The sequence below is a fragment of the Pan troglodytes genome, chromosome X, assembly GCF_028858775.2.
Source record: "Pan troglodytes isolate AG18354 chromosome X, NHGRI_mPanTro3-v2.0_pri, whole genome shotgun sequence".
Taxonomy (NCBI): domain Eukaryota; kingdom Metazoa; phylum Chordata; class Mammalia; order Primates; family Hominidae; genus Pan; species Pan troglodytes.
Genome location: NC_072421.2, coordinates 69,433,210 through 69,451,419, shown reverse-complemented (window position 1 = coordinate 69,451,419; position 18,210 = coordinate 69,433,210).

Below are 18,210 nucleotides of genomic sequence, written 5' to 3'. Positions count from 1 at the left end.
AAAATACCTAGGAATCCAACTTACAAGGGATGTGAAGGATCTCTTCAAGGAGAACTACAAACCACTGCTCAATGAAATAAAAGAGGATACAAACAAATGGAAGAACATTCCATGCTCATGGATAGGAAGAATCAATATCATGAAAATGGCCATACTGCCCAAGGTAATTTATAGATTCAATGCCATCCCCATCAAGCTACCAATGACTTCACAGAATTGGAAAAAACTACTTTAAAGTTCATATGGAACCAAAAAAGAGCCCACATTGCCAAGACAATCCTAAGCCAAAAGAACAAAGCTGGAGACATCACGCTACCTGACTTCAAACTATACTACAAGGCTACAGTAACCAAAACAGCATGGTACTGGTACCAAAACAGAGATACAGACCAATGGAACAGAACAGAGCCTTCAGAAATAATACCACACATCTACAACCATTTGATCTTTGACAAACCTGACAAAAACAAGAAATGGGGAAAGGATTCTCTATTTAATAAATAGTGCTGGGAAAACTGGCTAGCCATATGGAGAAAGCTGAAACTGGATCCCTTCCTTACACCTTATACAAAAATTAATTCAAGATGGATTAAAGACTTAAATATTAGACCAAAAACCATAAAAACCCTAGAAGAAAACCTAGGTAATACCATTCAGGACATAGGCATGGGCGAGGACTTCATGACTAAAACACCAAAAGCAATGGCAATAAAAGCCAAAATTGACAAATGGTATCTAATTAAACTAAAGAGCTTCTGCACAGCAAAAGAAACTACCATCAGAGTGAACAGGCAACCTACAGAATGCGAGAAAATTTTTACAATCTACCCATCTGATAAAGGGCTAATATCCACAATCTACAAAGAACTCAAACAAATTTACAAGAAAAAATCAAACAACCCCATCAAAAACTGGGTGAAGGATATGAACAGTCACTTCTCAAAAGAAGACATTTATGCAGCTAACAGACACATGAAAAAATGCTCATCATCACTGGCCATCAGAGAAATGCAAATCAAAACTACAATGAGATACCATCTCACACCAGTCAGAATGGCAATCATTAAAAAGTCAGGAAGCAACAGGTGCTGGAGAGGATGTGGAGAAATAGGAACACTTTTATGCTGTTGGTGAGACTGTAAACTAGTTCAAACATGTGGAAGACAGTGTGGCGATTCCTCAGGGATCTAGAACTAGAAATACCATTTGACCCAGCCATCCCATTACTGGGTATATATCCAAAGAATTATAAATCATGCTTCTATAAAGACACATGCTGACATATGTTTATTATGGCACTATTCACAATAACAAAGACTTGGAACCAACTCAAGTGTCCATCAATGATAGACTGGATTAAGGAAATGTGGCACATATACACCATGGAATACTACGTAGCCATAAAAAAGGATGCGTTCATGTCCTTTGTAGAGACATGGATGAAGCTGGAAACCATCATTCTGAGCAAACTATAGTAAGGACAGAAAACCAAACACCACATGTTCTCACCCATAGGTGGGAATTGAACAATGAGAACACTTGAACACAGGGTGGGGAACATCACACACCAGGGCCTGTCTTGGGGTGGGGGAAGGGGGAGGCATAGCATTAGGAGATATAACTAATGTAAATGATGAGTTAATGGGTGTAGCACACCAACATGGCACATGTATATATATGTAACAAACCTGTATGTTGTGCACATGTACCCTAGAACTTAAAGTATAATAAAAATAAATAAATAAACAAATAAAAGAGAAACAGCATAAAAGTTCAGAAAATTTGCAGCCTGACAGTTAAGTAGAAAAGAAAAACTCCTTTTTTTGAGGAGAAATTCAAGCCAGCTGCAGAAATTTGCATAAAGAGCAAGGAGACTAATGTTAATCCCCAAGACCCTGGGGAAAATGTCTCCAGGCCATGTCAGAGAACTTCAAGGCAGCCCCTCCCATCACAGGCCCAGAGGCCCAAGAGGAAAAAGTGGTTTTGTGGGCTGGGTGCAGGGTTCCCGTGCAGTGTGCAGCCTAGGAACTTGGTGCCCAGCCACTCCAGCCATGGCTGAAAGGGGCCAATGCAGAGCTCGAGCTGTGGCTTTAGAAGGTGGAAGCCCCAAGTCTTGGCAGCTTCCATGAGGTATTGAGCCTGCGGCTACACAGAAGTCAAGAATTGAGGTTTGGGAACCTCTGCCTAGATTTCAGAAGATGTATGGAAACGCCTGGATGCTCAGGCAAAAGTTTGCTGCAGGGGGGGCATTGTGGAGAACCTCTGCTAGGGCAGTGCAGAAGGGAAATGTGGGGTCGGAGCCACCACACAGAGTCCCTACTGGGGGACTGCCTAGTGGAGTTCCCATACAGGTGCACTTGATAATTATTTATTAAACTACGCACATAGATTGTGATGTTTTCTTTCTGTATGTTGCTTACTGCCATAAGCAGAGAAAAAATAGTGGTAAGGGAAGTAACATTGCATTAAACAGTCAAGTATTTTATAACCAGAAGGATAACCAAAATTATTTTCTCTATTTATAGCAGATCTCTTTGAGAGTAGTAATATCAGTTTATTGATAAAAATAGTTTTATTTTCATACTCTTATAGATTTCACTAAACATCATAGGAGTGTTGCTTACATAATTGGGATATTAATTTCGATGTTTTGGTAAGTATTTTATATTTGGGTGGTAAGTTTTCATTCACAGTTTGTGACTTTGTGCTGGAATCCCATGCACTTGGTACATTTTCTCAGGGGAGATTTGTCACCTCCCCATCCACTTATTCTCAGAGGTGGAGGACCAAGAACTGGAGAAAAAGAAATGACCAAAAAAAAAAAATCTAAAAACATGTGCCTTCAATGTAATACATGAATTTGACCAGGTGAGGGCAGTGCCGTTTTAAGCTGTTTGCTGGGATGCAAGTGGAGGCAGCTAGTGATCTCATGCGTTTTGAGTTTCTCCTCTTCTCTACTGTTAGCTGCTGGGATTGAAAGGGCCATTTGTGCCAATTAAAATGGAAGCAGTGTTGGCAATCCTTCTGATGGGCTGCATCTCCTTTGCCTGTTTGGCACTTCCATCCTAACGCCGACCTTGCCAGCTGCTTTCCCCAGCAACTCTTTTCTTCCTGTTTCTTCTCCTCAGGCCCAACTAAGACCACTGATGTGCTACACAAAGCACGGGGCCCTGACAAACAGAGAGAGAGCAGGCTGGACTGTGCAGCCCTTTGGGGCCTTATTGTTGTGAATAAAGCCAGAGGCATTTTCCTAAAAAGTCAACCTCCATCCCAGGATGAGTTTCCCCTGCTTTTGTTTCTAGCCTTGTACTCCCCGAGGGTGGCTTGAGTGAAGGCTCCACACTGGTTTATGGCATTAATAGGGTCAAGTAGGACGAATGTTGGGATTATTTATTTCATCAATTGATGAAATGAAATAAAAACTATTCTCTGGGGCCAGGCTCAGTGGCTCATGCCTGTCTGGGAGGCCAAGGCGGGCAGATCGCTTGAGCTCAGGAGTTCAAGACCAGCCTGGCCAACATGGCAAAACCCTGTCTCTAAGAAAAACACAAAAAAAATTAGACAGGTGTGGTGCCACATGCCTGTAGTCCCAGCCACTTGTGGGGCTGAGGTGGGAGGATCGCTTGAGCCTGGAAGGTAGAGCCTGGCAGTGAGCCGAGATCACCACTGCACTCTAGACTGGATGACAAAGTGAGACCCTGTCTCCAAAACACACACACACACACACACACACACACACACACACACAAAACTATTACTGGTTCTGGGAGCCACCCCTCTGCCTAGAGATAAATAGCAATTTTCATGATAAGTACCACTCCATTCCCTGATTCCATTATTTAGAAGTCCAGCAACTGTAAGGACTTACTTAAGGTTGAGTGAGAAGCAGAAATCAAGGAACCACTTATGTTGAAACTTTACTTTACTACTTAAGTAAAGGGTCTTCTCAGATTCTCATTAGGGATTTTTCATCTTTTCCAACTACATTTTTTTTTTTTTGAGACAGGGTCCCACCCTATCACCCAGGCTGGAGTGCAGTGACATGCTCATAGCTCACTCCAGCCTCGAACTCCTGGGCTCAAGCCATCCTCCTGCCTCAGCCTTCCAAAGTGCTGGAATTCCAGGTGTGAGGCAGCACACCCAGCCTTTTTCATCCCTTTAGACTACATTTTCTTTATTGCTAATTCTATCATACCATTAGAAGAAATTTGAGGGAAAAAATAATTTTGTCCATAACTCTAGGACCCAAACACCTCAACTGATTTTTTTCTCCATGGTTCCTGCTCTAAGATCATAGAAGTACAGAATATTGGAACTAGAAGAACTCTTGGAGAAATTTAACAGGCCAACTCATGGTCAGTGTGCAAGTGAGGAATCTAAGAGCTGGAGGGGCAGTGCCACGTCAAGGCCACCAGATAGTTCAAGGCTGCACCTCCTCAGTCTCCATTTTGTCCTTCAGCAGGGCAGAAACCACTCTATCTCCTCATACGCAGGCCTCATGTGGATTGATATCAAAGTTGGTGCAGCTTCTTCCCAACCTCTTGACTAGTTCTAAGCACTACAATATATCCCATTTGCTGTCAGTTACAGCTAGAGCCAGATTAACCCATGAGAGCATCTTGGGTGAAGGAGCAGCTATTGTCTTTACTCCATCCAGAGGACCTGTGGTGTGCTGGGGTCACCCAGGATGGTTGTCTCTGGCTATTGTGCAGTTCTGTACAGGCACAACAGATGGCAGAGTAAGGTAGGACAAGCGCTAGACGAGGAATCAAAAGACCTGGCTCTCTCCTAACCTACTGAAAATCACTTCCCCTTACAAAACCTCCATTTCTCCATCTGTGAAAACAGAAAGGTGGCCTGAAACAGTGCTTCTCAACCTGAGGTCCATGAACTTTTCTGAAATTGTGTGCAGAGTTGTGGGAGGTGGTGTTTGCAGTCTCCTAGGGAGAGGGTATAGAGCTTTCATCTCATTCTCAAAGAATTCCTGTTATGGACTGAACTGTGTTTCCCCAAAATTCATATGTCTAAATATTAACCTCCGATGTGACTGTATTTGGAGACAGGGCCCTTAGGGAGGTAACTAAGGTTAAATGAGGGTGAGGCCTAATCCAATAGGACTGGTGCCCTTAGAAGAAGAAGAGACACCAGAGTGCTATCTCTCTCTCTCTCTGTCTCTCTATCTCTCTCCCCACCACCCCTTTAAGGACATAGTGAGAAGGTGACTGTCTGCAAGCCAGAAAGAAGACCCTCACCAGGAACCTAATTGCTGGCACCTTGATCTTGGACTTCTAGCCTCCAGAATTGTGAGAAAAATTTCCTTCGTTCAAGCCACCCAGCCTGTGGTATTTTATTATGGCAGCCTGAGCTGACTAATACGGGTCCTAAAACCCAGAAAAGGTTCAGAGTCACTAGATCCACTGGTCCCCAGATACCAAGCTTGGGCATTCATGTTCTGCAGCAATGTGTCTCTAGATATTTTGTAGACTTCTTAAGTTTTGAACCTTTCATACACATATTTTACATAATTGTGATTATAGCATATATACAAATCTATTCTACCTTTTTTCTGCTCAGAATTGGGCAGCATATTTATTATTGCAACATACTGTGTTTTCTATTAGTTGCATAGCACAAGTTTGGATCTATATAAACCCATATCAGTTTAAGTCCTGATTCTACAACCTACTTATTACCTCTGTGACCTTGAGCAAGTTATAACGTATCTGTGCCTTGTATATAAAATGGGGATAAGGGCTGGGTGCAGTGGCTCACGCCTGTTATCCCAGCACTTTAGGAGGCTGAGGCGAGAGGATCACCTGAGGTCAGATGTTCAAGACCAGCCTGGCCAACATGGTGAAACTCCATCTCTACTAAAAATACAAAAATTAGCCAGGTGTGGTGGCACACGTCTGTAATCTCAGCTACTCAGGAGGCTGAGGCATGAGAATCACTTGAACTCAGGAGGCAGAGGTTGCAGTGAGCTGAGATCACACCACTGCACTCCAGCCTGGGCGACAGAGCAAGACTGCATCTCAAAAAATAAAAATAAAAATAAAATAGGGATAAGATTAGTATCTGTATTAGTCCATTCTCACATGGCTATAAAGAACTGCAAGACTGGATAATTTATAAAGAAAAGATGCTTAGCTGACTCACAGTTCTGCATGGCTGGGGAAGCCTCAGGAAACTTACAATTACGGTGAAAGGGGAAGAGGCATGTCTTACATGGTGGCAGGTGAGAAAGAGCAAGTGTGTGAAGGAGGAACTGTCAGACACATAAAACCATCAGATATCGTGAGAACTCACTCACTACCACGAGAACAGTATGGGGGAAACCGCCCACATGATCCAATCACCTCCCACCAGGCTTTGTCCTTGACACATGGGGATTATGGGGATTACAATTCAAGATGAGATTTGGGTGGGGACACAGAGCCAAACCCTATCAGTATCTATCTCATGTGGCCATGATGATTATCAAATGACATAATGTATGTAGAGGACCAGGGATATATTAAAGTTTCAACAGATATTAGTAGCTCTTATCATTGTTGAATACTGAAGTTGTTACCAGGTTTTTTGCTTTTATAAATTATACTGCTGTGATCAAATTTCTTTGTACATAGAGAATTTTTTTTCTTTTAAACAATTTCCTGAGGCTAAATTCCCTAGAGTAGTGTAACTGGGTCAATAGTTAGATTATTTTTTCTTATAATTTGGAGAATTTTTATTTTGTTTTTATTGAAATATCTCATTTATATTTACTTAACTGTAGATCTCTTCTGTGCATACGTTTTTTAAATGTATTAGTCCACATAAGCAAAATAAATCAGTGAATTTATTTCTAGAAGTTCTTTATATTTAGCGTAGAACTCTTCTGAATCCTTTTTTACATTAGCGTTGTCTGCGTTGCTGGATCTGCACCCTATGCTATCCTTTGGTGGTACATCATTTATTGAAAGACTGTTTCACTGTTGATTCCAGGATTTCCTTCCAAGCTGCTGAGATCCCATCTGCACACTTTCAATGAAGATGCTTTCTTGATCTTTTAAGGGGATTTCATGCACAGGCAATGACAACCTGATCACTAAAATATCAAATGGCCAACCGTCATCACTGACTGTCAGAAGCATTCTGATTTCAGAGACATAATTTTTTTAAAAAGTGTATATTAGGATCAATGAAGTATGCTAACTCACCATTATTGTGAATCCCACCTTCTTCAGATAGAATATTTTTTAATAAGTTTTATTGTATATATTTGAGGTTTACAACATGATGTTATGGAATACATATAGATAATAAGATGGTTACTATAGTGAAGCAAATGAACGTTATCACTTCACACAGTTACTTTTTTGTGACAAGAGCAGCTAAAAATCTACTTATTTAATAAAAATCCCTAATATATACAATTTTATTAACTCTAGTCCTCATGTTGTACCTTAGGCCTCTAGACTTGTTCATCTTATGTAACTGCTACTTTAAAATCTTTTGCCTACATTCCCCCATTTCCTCCCTTTCTCCCTACCCTACCCCTGGTAACTACTATTGTATTCTCTCTATATATATATTTGACCTTTTTTAAGATTCTACATGTAAGTGAGCTCATGCTATATTTTTATTTCTGTGTCTGGTTTACTTCACTTAGTATAATGTACTCCAGGTCTATCCATGATGTGGCAAATGGCAGGATCTCCTTTTTCAAGGCTGAATAATATTCGTGTGTGTGTGTGTGTGTGTGTGTGTGTGTGTGTGAAAATAGATAAAATCAACTTAGGTTGTTTCCATATCTTGGCTATTGTGAATAATGCTGCAATGGACTTGGGAGTGAAGATATCTTTATGAGGTGGTGATTTCATTTCCTTTGGGAAGGAGGTGAAAGATCTCTAGAAGAAGAACTACAAGACACTGCTGAAAGAAATCAAAGATGACAAAAACAAATGGAAATACATCCCACGCTCATGGATTGGAAGAATTGAGGCTGGGTGCAGTGGCTCACGCCTGTAATCCCAGCACTTTGGGAGGCCAAGGCAGGTGGATTTCTTGAGCCCTGGAGTTCGAGACCAGCCTAGGCAACATGGTGAAACCCTGTCTCTACAAAAAATACAAAAATTAGCTGAGTGTGGTCGCATGTGCCTGTGATCCCAGCTATTCAGGAGACTGAGATGGGAGGATCGCTTAAGCCCAGGAGGCAGAGGTTGCAGTGAGCCAAGATCGCACCATTGCATTCCAGCCTGAGCTACAGAGTGAGACTCTGTCTCAAAAAAAAAAAAAAAAAAAGAATCGATATTGTGAAAGTGACCATACTGACTGTCCAAAGCAATCTACAAATTCAATGCAACTCCTATCAAAATACCAAAATCATTTTTCAGAAAATTAGAAAAAGAGGCCAGGTGCAGTAGCTTATGCCTGTAATCCCAGCATTTTGGAAGGCTGAGGCAGGAGAGTCCCTTGAGCCCAGGAGTTCAAGACCAGCCTGGGCAACAAAACAAGACCCCATCGCTACAAAAAATTTAAAAATTAGCTGGGCATGGTAGCATGCGCCTGGTGTCCCAGCTACTCAGGAGGCTGAGGTGGGAAGCTGGCTTGAGCTCAGAAGGTTGAGGCTACAGTGAACCATGGGCATACCACTGCACCCCAGTTTGGGTAACAGAGTGAGACCCTGTCTCAAAAAAAAAAAAAAAGAAAGAAAAAGAAAAGAAAAAAAAACTCCTGAAATTTATATGGAGCCAAAAAAGAGCCTGAATAGACAAAGCAATTCTAAGCAAAAATAATAAATCTGGAGGCATCACATTACCTGAATTCAAATTATATTACAAGGCTATAGTAACCAAAACGGCATGGTACTGGTATAAAGCTAGATACATAGACCAATGGAACAAAATAGAGAACCCAGAAATAAAGCCAAATATTTACATACAACCAGTGGATCTTCAACAAAGCATACAAGAACATAAACTGGGGAAAGGATACCCTATTCAATAAATGGTGCTGGGAAAACTGGATAGCCACATGTACAAGAATGAAACTGGACCCCTATTTCTCACCATACACAAAATTCAACTCGAGATGAATTAAAGACATAAATCTAAGACCTGACACCATAAACATTCTAGAAGAAAACCACAAGGCACGGTGGCTCACGCCTGTAATCCCAGCACTTTGGGAGGCTGATGTGGGAGGATCATCTGAGGTTGGGAGTTCGAGACCACCCTGACCAACATGGAGAAACCCCATCTCTACTAAAAATACAAAATTAGCCAGGTGTGGTGGCATATGCCTGTATTCCCAGCTACTCGGGAGGCTGAGGCAGGAGAACGGCTTGAACCCGGGAGGCGGAGTTTGCGGTGAGCCGGGGATCACGCCATTGCACTCCAGCCTGGGCAACAAGAGCGAAACTCCATCTAACAACAACAAAAAAAAAATTCCAGAAGAAAACCTAGGAAAAACTCTTCTGGACATAGGCCTTGGCAAAGAATTTATGACTAAGACCTCAAAAGTAAGTGCAACAGAAGCAAAAATAAATAAATGAGACCTAATTAAACTAAAAAACTTGTGCCCCTCCCCCTCCCCCCTCCCTCTCCCTCTCCCTCTCCATCTCCCTCCTCCCTCTCCCACACCCCTTTGCACGGTCTCCCTCTGATGCCGAGCCAAGGCTGGACTGTACTGCCGCCATCTCGACTCACTGCAACCTCCCTGCCTGATTCTCCTGCCTCAGCCTGCCGAGTGCCTGGGATTGCAGACGCGCGCCGCCACGCCTGACTGGTTTTTGTATTTTTTGGTGGAGACGGGGTTTCGCCGTGTTGGCCGGGCTGGTCTCCAGCTCCTGACTGCGAGTGATCTGCCAGCCTCGGCCTCCCGAGGTGCCGGGATTGCAGAGGGAGGCTTGCTCACTCAGTGCTCAAAGTTGCCCAGGCTGGAGTGCAGTGGCGTGATCTCGGCTCGCTACAACCTCCACCTCCCAGCCGCCTGCCTTGGCCTCCCAAAGTGCCGAGATTGCAGCCTCTGCCCCACCGCCACCCCGTCTGGGAGGTGAGGAGCGTCTCTGCCCGGCCGCCCATCGTCTGGGATGTGAGGAGCCCCTCTGCCTGGCTGCCCAGTCTGGAAAGTGAGGAGCATCTCTGCCCGGCCGCCATCCCATCTGGGAAGTGAGGAGTGCCGCTTCCCGGCCGCCATCCCATCTAGGAAGTGAGGAGCGTCTCTGCCCGGCCGCCCATCATCTGAGATGTGGGGAGTGCCTCTGCCCCACCACCCCGTCTGGGAGGTGAGGAGCGTCTCTGACCGGCCGCCCCGTCTGAGAAGTGAGGAGGCCCTCCGCCCGGCAGCCGCCCCGTCCGGGAGGTGGGGGGCAGACCCCGCCCAGCCAGCCGCCCCATCCGGGAGGTGGGGGGCAGACCCCGCCCGGCCAGCCGCCCCGTCTGGGAGGTGGGGGGGCGCCTTTGCCCGGCCACCCCGTTTGGGAAGTGAGAAGCCCCTCTGCCCGGCCGGCACCCCGTCTGGGAGGTGTACCCAACAGCTCATTGAGAACGGGCCATGATGACGATGGCGGTTTTGTCTAATAGAAAGGGGGGAAGTGTGGGGAAAAGAAAGAGAGATCGGATTGTTACTGTGTCTGTGTGGAAAGAAGTAGACATAGGAGAGTCCATTTTGTTCTGTGCTGGGAAAAATTCTTCTGCCTTGGGATGCTGTTAATCTATAACCTTACCCCCAGCCCCGTGCTCTCTGAAACATGTGCTGTGTCCACTAAGGGTTAAATGGATTAAGGGCGGTGCAATATGTGCTTTGTTAAACAGATGCTTGAAGGCAGCATGCTCGTTAAGAGTCATCACCACTCCCTAATCTCAAGTACCCAGGGACACAAACACTGCAGAAGGCGGCAGGGCCCTCTGCATAGGAAAACCAGAGACCTTTGTTCACTTGTTTATCTGCTGACCTTCCCTCCACTATTGTCCTATGACCCTGCCAAATCCCCCTCTACGAGAAACACCCAAGAATGATCAATAAATACTAAAAATAAAAATAAAAAAATAAAAAAACTTGTGCTACAGCAAAAGAAATCAGAATAAACAGACAACCCTCAGAATGGGAGAAAATATTTGCAAACTATACATCAGACAAAGGACTAATATCCAGAAATCTGCAAGGAACTCAAATAAATCAGCAAGAAAAAAAAAACAAATAATCATATCAAAAAGTGGGCAAATGACATGAATAGATGTTTCTCAAATGAAGATATACAAATGGCCAAGAAACATATGAAAAAATGGTCAACATCACTAATCATCAGGGAAATGCAAATTAAAACCACAATAAGATACTACCTAACTCCAGCCAGAATTGCCATTTTTTTCTTTTTTTGTTTGTTTGTTTGTTTTGAGATGGAGCTTCACTCTTGTCTCCCAGGCTGGAGTGCAGTGGCACAGTCTCAGCTCACTGCAACCTCCACCTCCCGGGTTCAAGTAATTCTCCTGTCTCAGCCTCCCAATAGCTGGAATTACAGGCGCTCGCCACCATGCCCAGCTAACTTTTGTATTTTTAGTACAGATGGGGTTTCACCATGTTGGCCAGGCTGGTCTCGAACTCCTGACCTCAGGTGATCCACCTGCCTCAGCCTCCCAGAGCGCTAGGATTACAGGCGTAAGCCACCACACCTGGCCCAGAATTGCCATTATTTAAAAACCGAAAAACAAAGGATCGACAAATTACAGCCCACAGGCCAAATCAAACCCACCACCTGTTTCTGGACAGCTTGCAAGCCAGGCATGGTGGAGTGTGCCTGTAATCCCATAGATGTTGGCATGGATGTGATGAAAAGGGAACATTTATACATTGCTGGTAGGAATGTAAAATAGTACAATTTCTATGGAAAACAGTATGGAGGTTTCTCAAAGAACTAAAAGAATCTACCATTCAATCCAGCAATCCCACTACTGGGTATCTACCCAGAGGAAAAGAAGTCATTATATCAAAAAAGACACCTGCACACATATGTTTATCACAGCACAATTCACAATTGGAAGGATATGGAACCAACCTAAGTGCCCATCAACCAATGAGTGGATAAAGATAATGTGGCATACACCGTGGAATACTCAGCCATAAAAAACGAACACAATAATGTCTTTTGCAGTAACTTGGATGGAGCTGGAGGCCATTAAGTGAAAGCTATAGGTACACAAAAGCGTACAGAGTGGTATAAGGGACATTGGAGACTCGGAAAGGGGGATGGTGAGAGGGGTGAGGGATAAAAATATGCATATTGGGTACAATGTACACTACTCGGGTAATGGGTGCACTAAAACGTCAGACTTCACCACTATATAATTCATTCATGTTACCAAAAACCATTTGTGCCCCTAAAGCTATTGAAATTTTTTTAAAAAGAAGTCACAAGGGAAATTAGAAGATACGTTGAAGCAAACGAAAATAAAAACACAACATACCAAAACTTATGGGATGCAGCAAAAGCAGTACCAACAGAAAAGTTTATAGCTGTAAATGCGTACATTAAAGAAAGATCTCAAATAAACAGCCTAACTTTACACCTCATAAAACTAGAAAAAGGAGAACAAACTAAACCTAAAGCTATCAAAAGGAAGGAGATATTAAAGATTAGAGCAGAGATAAATGAAATAGAAAAACAATAGAAAAAATCAATAAAACTGAGTTTCTTTTTTGAAAAGATCCACAAAATTGACAAATGCTTAGCTAGATTAAGAAAAAAAGAGGAAAGATTCTAACTAAAATCAGAAATGAAAGAGGAAGCCTGGGAGCAGTGGCTCACACCTGCATTTCCAGCACTTTGGGAGGCCAAGGCGGGCGGATCACGAGGCCAGGAGTTCAAGACCAGCCTGGCCAACATGGTGAAACCCCATCTCTACTAAAAATACAAAGATTAGCTGGGCGTGGTGGCGGGTACCTGTAATCCCAGCTACTCGGGAGGCTGAGGAGAGAGAATCCAGGAGGCGGAGGCTGCAATGAGCCAAGATCATGCCACTGCACTCCAGCCTGGGTAACAGAGACTTTGTATCAAAAAAACAAGAAGAGAAGAGAAAAGAGAAGAGAAGAAAAGAAAGAGACATTATAACAAATGTCACAGAAATAAGAGGGTTTTTTTTGGTTTGTTTTTGTCTTTTTTTTGAGATGGAGTCTAGCTTTGCCACCAGGCTGGAGTGCAGTGGTGCGATCGCCGCTCACTGCAACCTACGCCTCCCGGGTTCAAGCTGTTCTCCTGCCTCAGCCTTCCGAGTAGCTGGGATTACAGGCATGCGCCGCCACGCCCAACTGATTTTTGTATTTTTAGTAGAGATGGGATTTCACCATGTTGGCCAGGATGGTCTCGATCTCCTGACCTCATGATCCACCCACCTCAGCTTCCCAAAGTGCTGGGATTACAGGCGTGAGCCACTGTGCCCGGCCAAAATAAGAGGATTTTAAGAGAAAATTATGAACAATTTTATGCCAACAAATTAGATAACCAAGAAGAAATTGGTAAATTCCCAGAAATACACAGTCCACCAAAACTGAATCATGAAGAAACAGAAAATCTGAACAGACCGATAGTAGGGAGACTGAATCAATAATCAAAAACCTCCTAAAGGGCCTGATGCAGTGGCTCACACCTGTAATCCCAGCAGTTTGGGAGGCCGAGGCTGGTGGATCCCTTGAGCTCAGGAGTTCGAAACCAGCCTGGCCAACATGGTGAAACCCCGTCTTATTAGATGGGAGCACAGAGTGGAGACAGGGAGACCAGTGAATTCTCCCTATCTCCACTCTGGAAAAAAGGAAGTCGTCTTGCCTGTGACAGTTGTCCAGGCAAGAGATGCTGGGGGCTTGGACCACAACAGACTATGGACTGGAGGAGAGGTGAAGTTTTCAAGAGACATTTAGGAAGTAACACCACCAATAGTTTAGAGAGAAAGAAGAAGGCAGACGTGACAGATTTTAGACCTGAGTGACTGAGAGAATTATGGCACCACTAGCAAAAATAGGGAATTCAGGAAAACGAAGTGATTTGCGGAGAGAGAAATTTTTGCCTCGAACATATTAAATTTGAGGTGAGTGTAGGAGAGCAAGTATAGCTGCCCTATAGGCAATTAGAAGCACAGGTCAGGAATTCTAGAAAGAGGTGAGAAGGTACCAATTGGGGAGTTTTCTCTTTAGAGGTGGTGATTGAAACTAGGGGTCGACAAGCCAGGTGCAGTGGCTCATGCCTGTAATCCCAGCACTTTGGGAGGCCGAGGTGGGCGGATCACAAGGTCAGGAGTTCGAGACCAGCCTGACCAACATGGTGAAACCCCCCCCCCCACTAAAAATACAAAAATTAGCCGGACGTGGTGGCACGAGCCTGTAATCCCAGCTACTCAGGAGGCTGAGGCAGGAGAATCACTTGAACCTGGGAGGTGGAGATTGCAGTGAGCCGAGATTATGCCACTGCACTCCAGCGTGGGCAACAGACTGAGACTCCATCTCAAAATAAATAAATAAATAAATAAATAAATAAATAAATAAATAAAATAAATAAATAAATAAACAAACTAGGGATCAACAAACTACAGCCCATAGGATAAATCAAACCAACTACCTGTTTTTAGATGGCTTGCAAGCTGAAAACAGGAGATATATATATATATTTGTTTTTCTTGAGTCAGAGTCTCACTCTATCACCCAGGCTAGAATGCAGTGGTGCCACCTCAGCTCACTGCAACCTCTGCCTCCCAAGTTCAAGTGATTCTTGTGCCTCAGCCTCCCAAGCAGCTGAGACTACAGGCACACACCATCAAACCCAGCTAATTTTTTGTATTTTTAGTAGAGACAGGGTTTCTCCATGTTGGCCAAGCTGGTCTTGAACTCCTGGCCTCAGGTGATCCGCCTACCTCGGTCTCCCAAAGTGCTGGGATTACAGGCATGAGCCACCGTGCCCGGCCAGTTTTTACATTTTAAATGTTTATATAAAGACCTACAGAATTGCCTTGATTTTGCCTCTTGGCACACAAAGCCAAAGAGATTTACTCTCTGATATTTAGGAAAAGTCTGCCAAGGCCCCGTCAAAACCATGAGAGTAGAGGTGCTCACCAAGTTAGTGGTGTCGAGGGAGGAGCACCATGCTTGAGGAAGAGAATAGACAGAGGTAAAACCACAATAAAGCAGCAGTAGAGATCAAGGAAGGAGAGTGTTTCAAAAAAGACAGGTGGGCCAGGGTGGCAAGTGCTAGACAGAGGATGAAGACTGCCGTCTGAATTTGGGAGCCGAGAGGTCATCATGTTAGTGGTTGTTAGGTTGGTGATCAAGTAGAGTGGTGGGAGTAGAAGTCAGATTGCAAGGGATTAACAAGTGAATAGTCGGTGAGCAGGTTGAGGAGCATGTATAGATTATCCTTTGAAAGAGTTTAATGGACCAGCAAGGTGGCTCATGCCTGTAATCCCAGCACTTTGGGAGGCTGAGGCGGGCGGATCACGAGGTCAGGAGTTTGAGACCAGACTGCCCAACATGGTGAAACCCCGTCTCTACTAAAAAGACAAAAATTAGCTGGGCATGGTGGCTTGCTCCTGTAATCCCAGCTACATGGGAGGCTGAGGCAGGAGAATCACTTGAACCCAGAAAGTGGAGGTTGCAATGAGCCAAGATCGTGCCACTGTTCTCCAGCCTGGGTGACAGAGTGAGACTCTGTCTTGAAAAAAAAAAAAGTTTAATGAAGGAATAGGTCAGCATAGGGTGGTATCTGGCGTGGAGCTGAGGTGTCTATAGAATGGAGGAGATCTGAGTGTATTATAAGCAGAGGGGAAGGAGATGTAGAAAGAACAACTGAAGAGGCAAATGAAATGTAAGATCATGGTTGGAGCAAAGCCTGGAGGTAGTGCTCTGGGGTGAGAGTCAGAGGACACTGTTGGCAAGGAAGGGGATGATTCTTCCTCAGCCATGACAGCAGGAGGCCAAGGAGAGGCAGAGAGGCTTTCTGGTAATGAGAGTGGTCCCATAGCATAAGAGGGAAGGACTTTTTCTCCTGCAAACTTGGACATTTGGAAGTTAAAACAGTAAGCAGGGGGTTATCTGGGCCTGGAGACCACCCAGAGACAGGGAGTGTAGAAATGCAAAGTAGCAGTGAGCGCACAGTGAAACGTCTGGCCACGAAGTTCTGTCTTGGCGGAGAGGTGACTGAGACCAGAAAAAGATGGTCTGGGAGAATGAGAATGGTTCAAGGGGCTGGAACCCAAGCTAGAGACAGAGTGAGTTTGGTGGAAGGAAGAGAATTGAAAGAACCAGAGGTTGGCCGGGCAAGGTGGCTCACGCCTGTAATCCCAGCACTTTGGGAGGCCAAGGCAGGTGGATCACCTGAGGTCGGGAGTTTGAGACCAGCCTAGCCAACATGGTGAAACCCTGTTTCTACTAAAAATACAAAAAATTAGTCCGGCATGGTAGTGCATGCTTGTAATCCCAGCTACTCGGGAGGCTGAGGCACGAGAATCGCTTGAAACTGGGAGGCAGAGGTTGCAGTGAGTCGAGATCATGCCATTGCACTCCAGCCTGGGCAACAAGAGCAAAACTCTGTCTCAAAGAAAAAAAAGAAGAAGAACCAGAGGTTATACTCAAATAAGAGGATTTCCAAGTTTAAAATCTTGAAAACGAAACAATGATTGAGTGAACAAGAAGGCATCCTAAGTGCGATTAAATGTGTGGGAGGCTGAATGAGAGTCAAGATGGAGATGACTGAAATTGAAAGGGACAGTTATAGGGTCTCATTTAATCCTCATCACATACATAGGCCATAGAAATGAAAAAACTGAGGCACTGAGAATTTAAGTAACCAGTCCAAAGTCACGCAGCTAGGAAATGGAGGAGGTGAGCTTTGATCAGATCTGTAACTCTCAGATCGAGTTGATTGATTGTGTCATGAAAGGAAGATGGTGCTTTGCTCTCACTGGAGATAAGATCTGGGAAGGGGGTAAAAAAAAGATGACATGGAGAGGGGAGGACAATGTCCTGCAGACGAAGGCAGGTTGAGGCAGAATTAAGCATGAAGTTAGTTTAAAGACTGGGAAAGAAATAGAGAGGATTTAATATGTATAAACAAGTTCCTAAATTAGGAACTTAATTTTTTTTCATCTCTTTTTCTGTGCCACATTTAACTAACATGGTTCTTTGGAGGTTATTAGTGTGCAGCACTTTCACTTCGTCTCTCAGTATCTACACAACAGTCTCTGAGGGTAGCTATTATTATTTTGCTCATTTTACTGAGGAAGAAACAGCCTTAAAGACTGTGATCTGTCCATGATCACACAGGAAGTGACAGATACAGGCATGCAGTCCAGATATCGTGTTCTTTTGTTGATCCAGCTGAGTGAAAGCAGGACTTACTGCCTGCGCCACCCCTCTGGTGTTGAAGTCATCTCTAAGTCCAGTCCCTTAGCCTGAGGTAACTGAGACCAGAAGAAAGTGATCTGGGAGAATGAGGAGCCGAGCCCCAGGGCCTGAAACCAAGTCCTTGGAGAGAATCACTGAGAATCTTACAAGACGGTGGGAATATAGACCTACCAGGGATAGCCTGTATCTTCAAAGAATTCTTTAAGTGGAGGAGAAAGAATTGTTTTAAAAATTACAATCCAGAAGGCTGAGGTGGGAGGATCACTGGAGCCTGGGAGGCAGAGGTTGCAATGAGCCGAGATCATGCCATTGCACTCCAGCTTAGGCGACAGAGCAAGACCCTGTCTCAAAAAAAAAAAAAAAAAAAATTAAAATCCAGTATCCAAAATTCTATTCTATGCTGGTGCAGACTGTCCTGTGGGAGCCCAAAAAGAAGCAGTCACTACTGCATTGGAGGTTTGAGGCCAACTTCTGAAAGGAAGAGATTCCCAATGGATAAGGCAACTGAGTTAGGACAGAGCACATGGGAACACATGCACAGAGGCATGGAGAGGAGCCTGTTGACTCATTTGGTGAACAAACTTGGCAGTATGCTTAGTAAGTGGGACTCTTGTTAAAGAGCCGGGCCACTGGGGCCTTGTGTGTCAGGCTCAGGGCGTCGACCCATATACACAGGGCCATGGGGAAGAGCACTGTCGAGTTTTGAACAGGGAAATGATATGATTAGATTTGTATCCTGAGCAATCTTTCCATATCAAGGCAAGACTGGGCACAGGGGAATCAGGTAAGAGGGGCTGTCACAGCGGGCCAGTAGAGAGATGCCAGCTTGAGCCTCGGGAGGAAGGG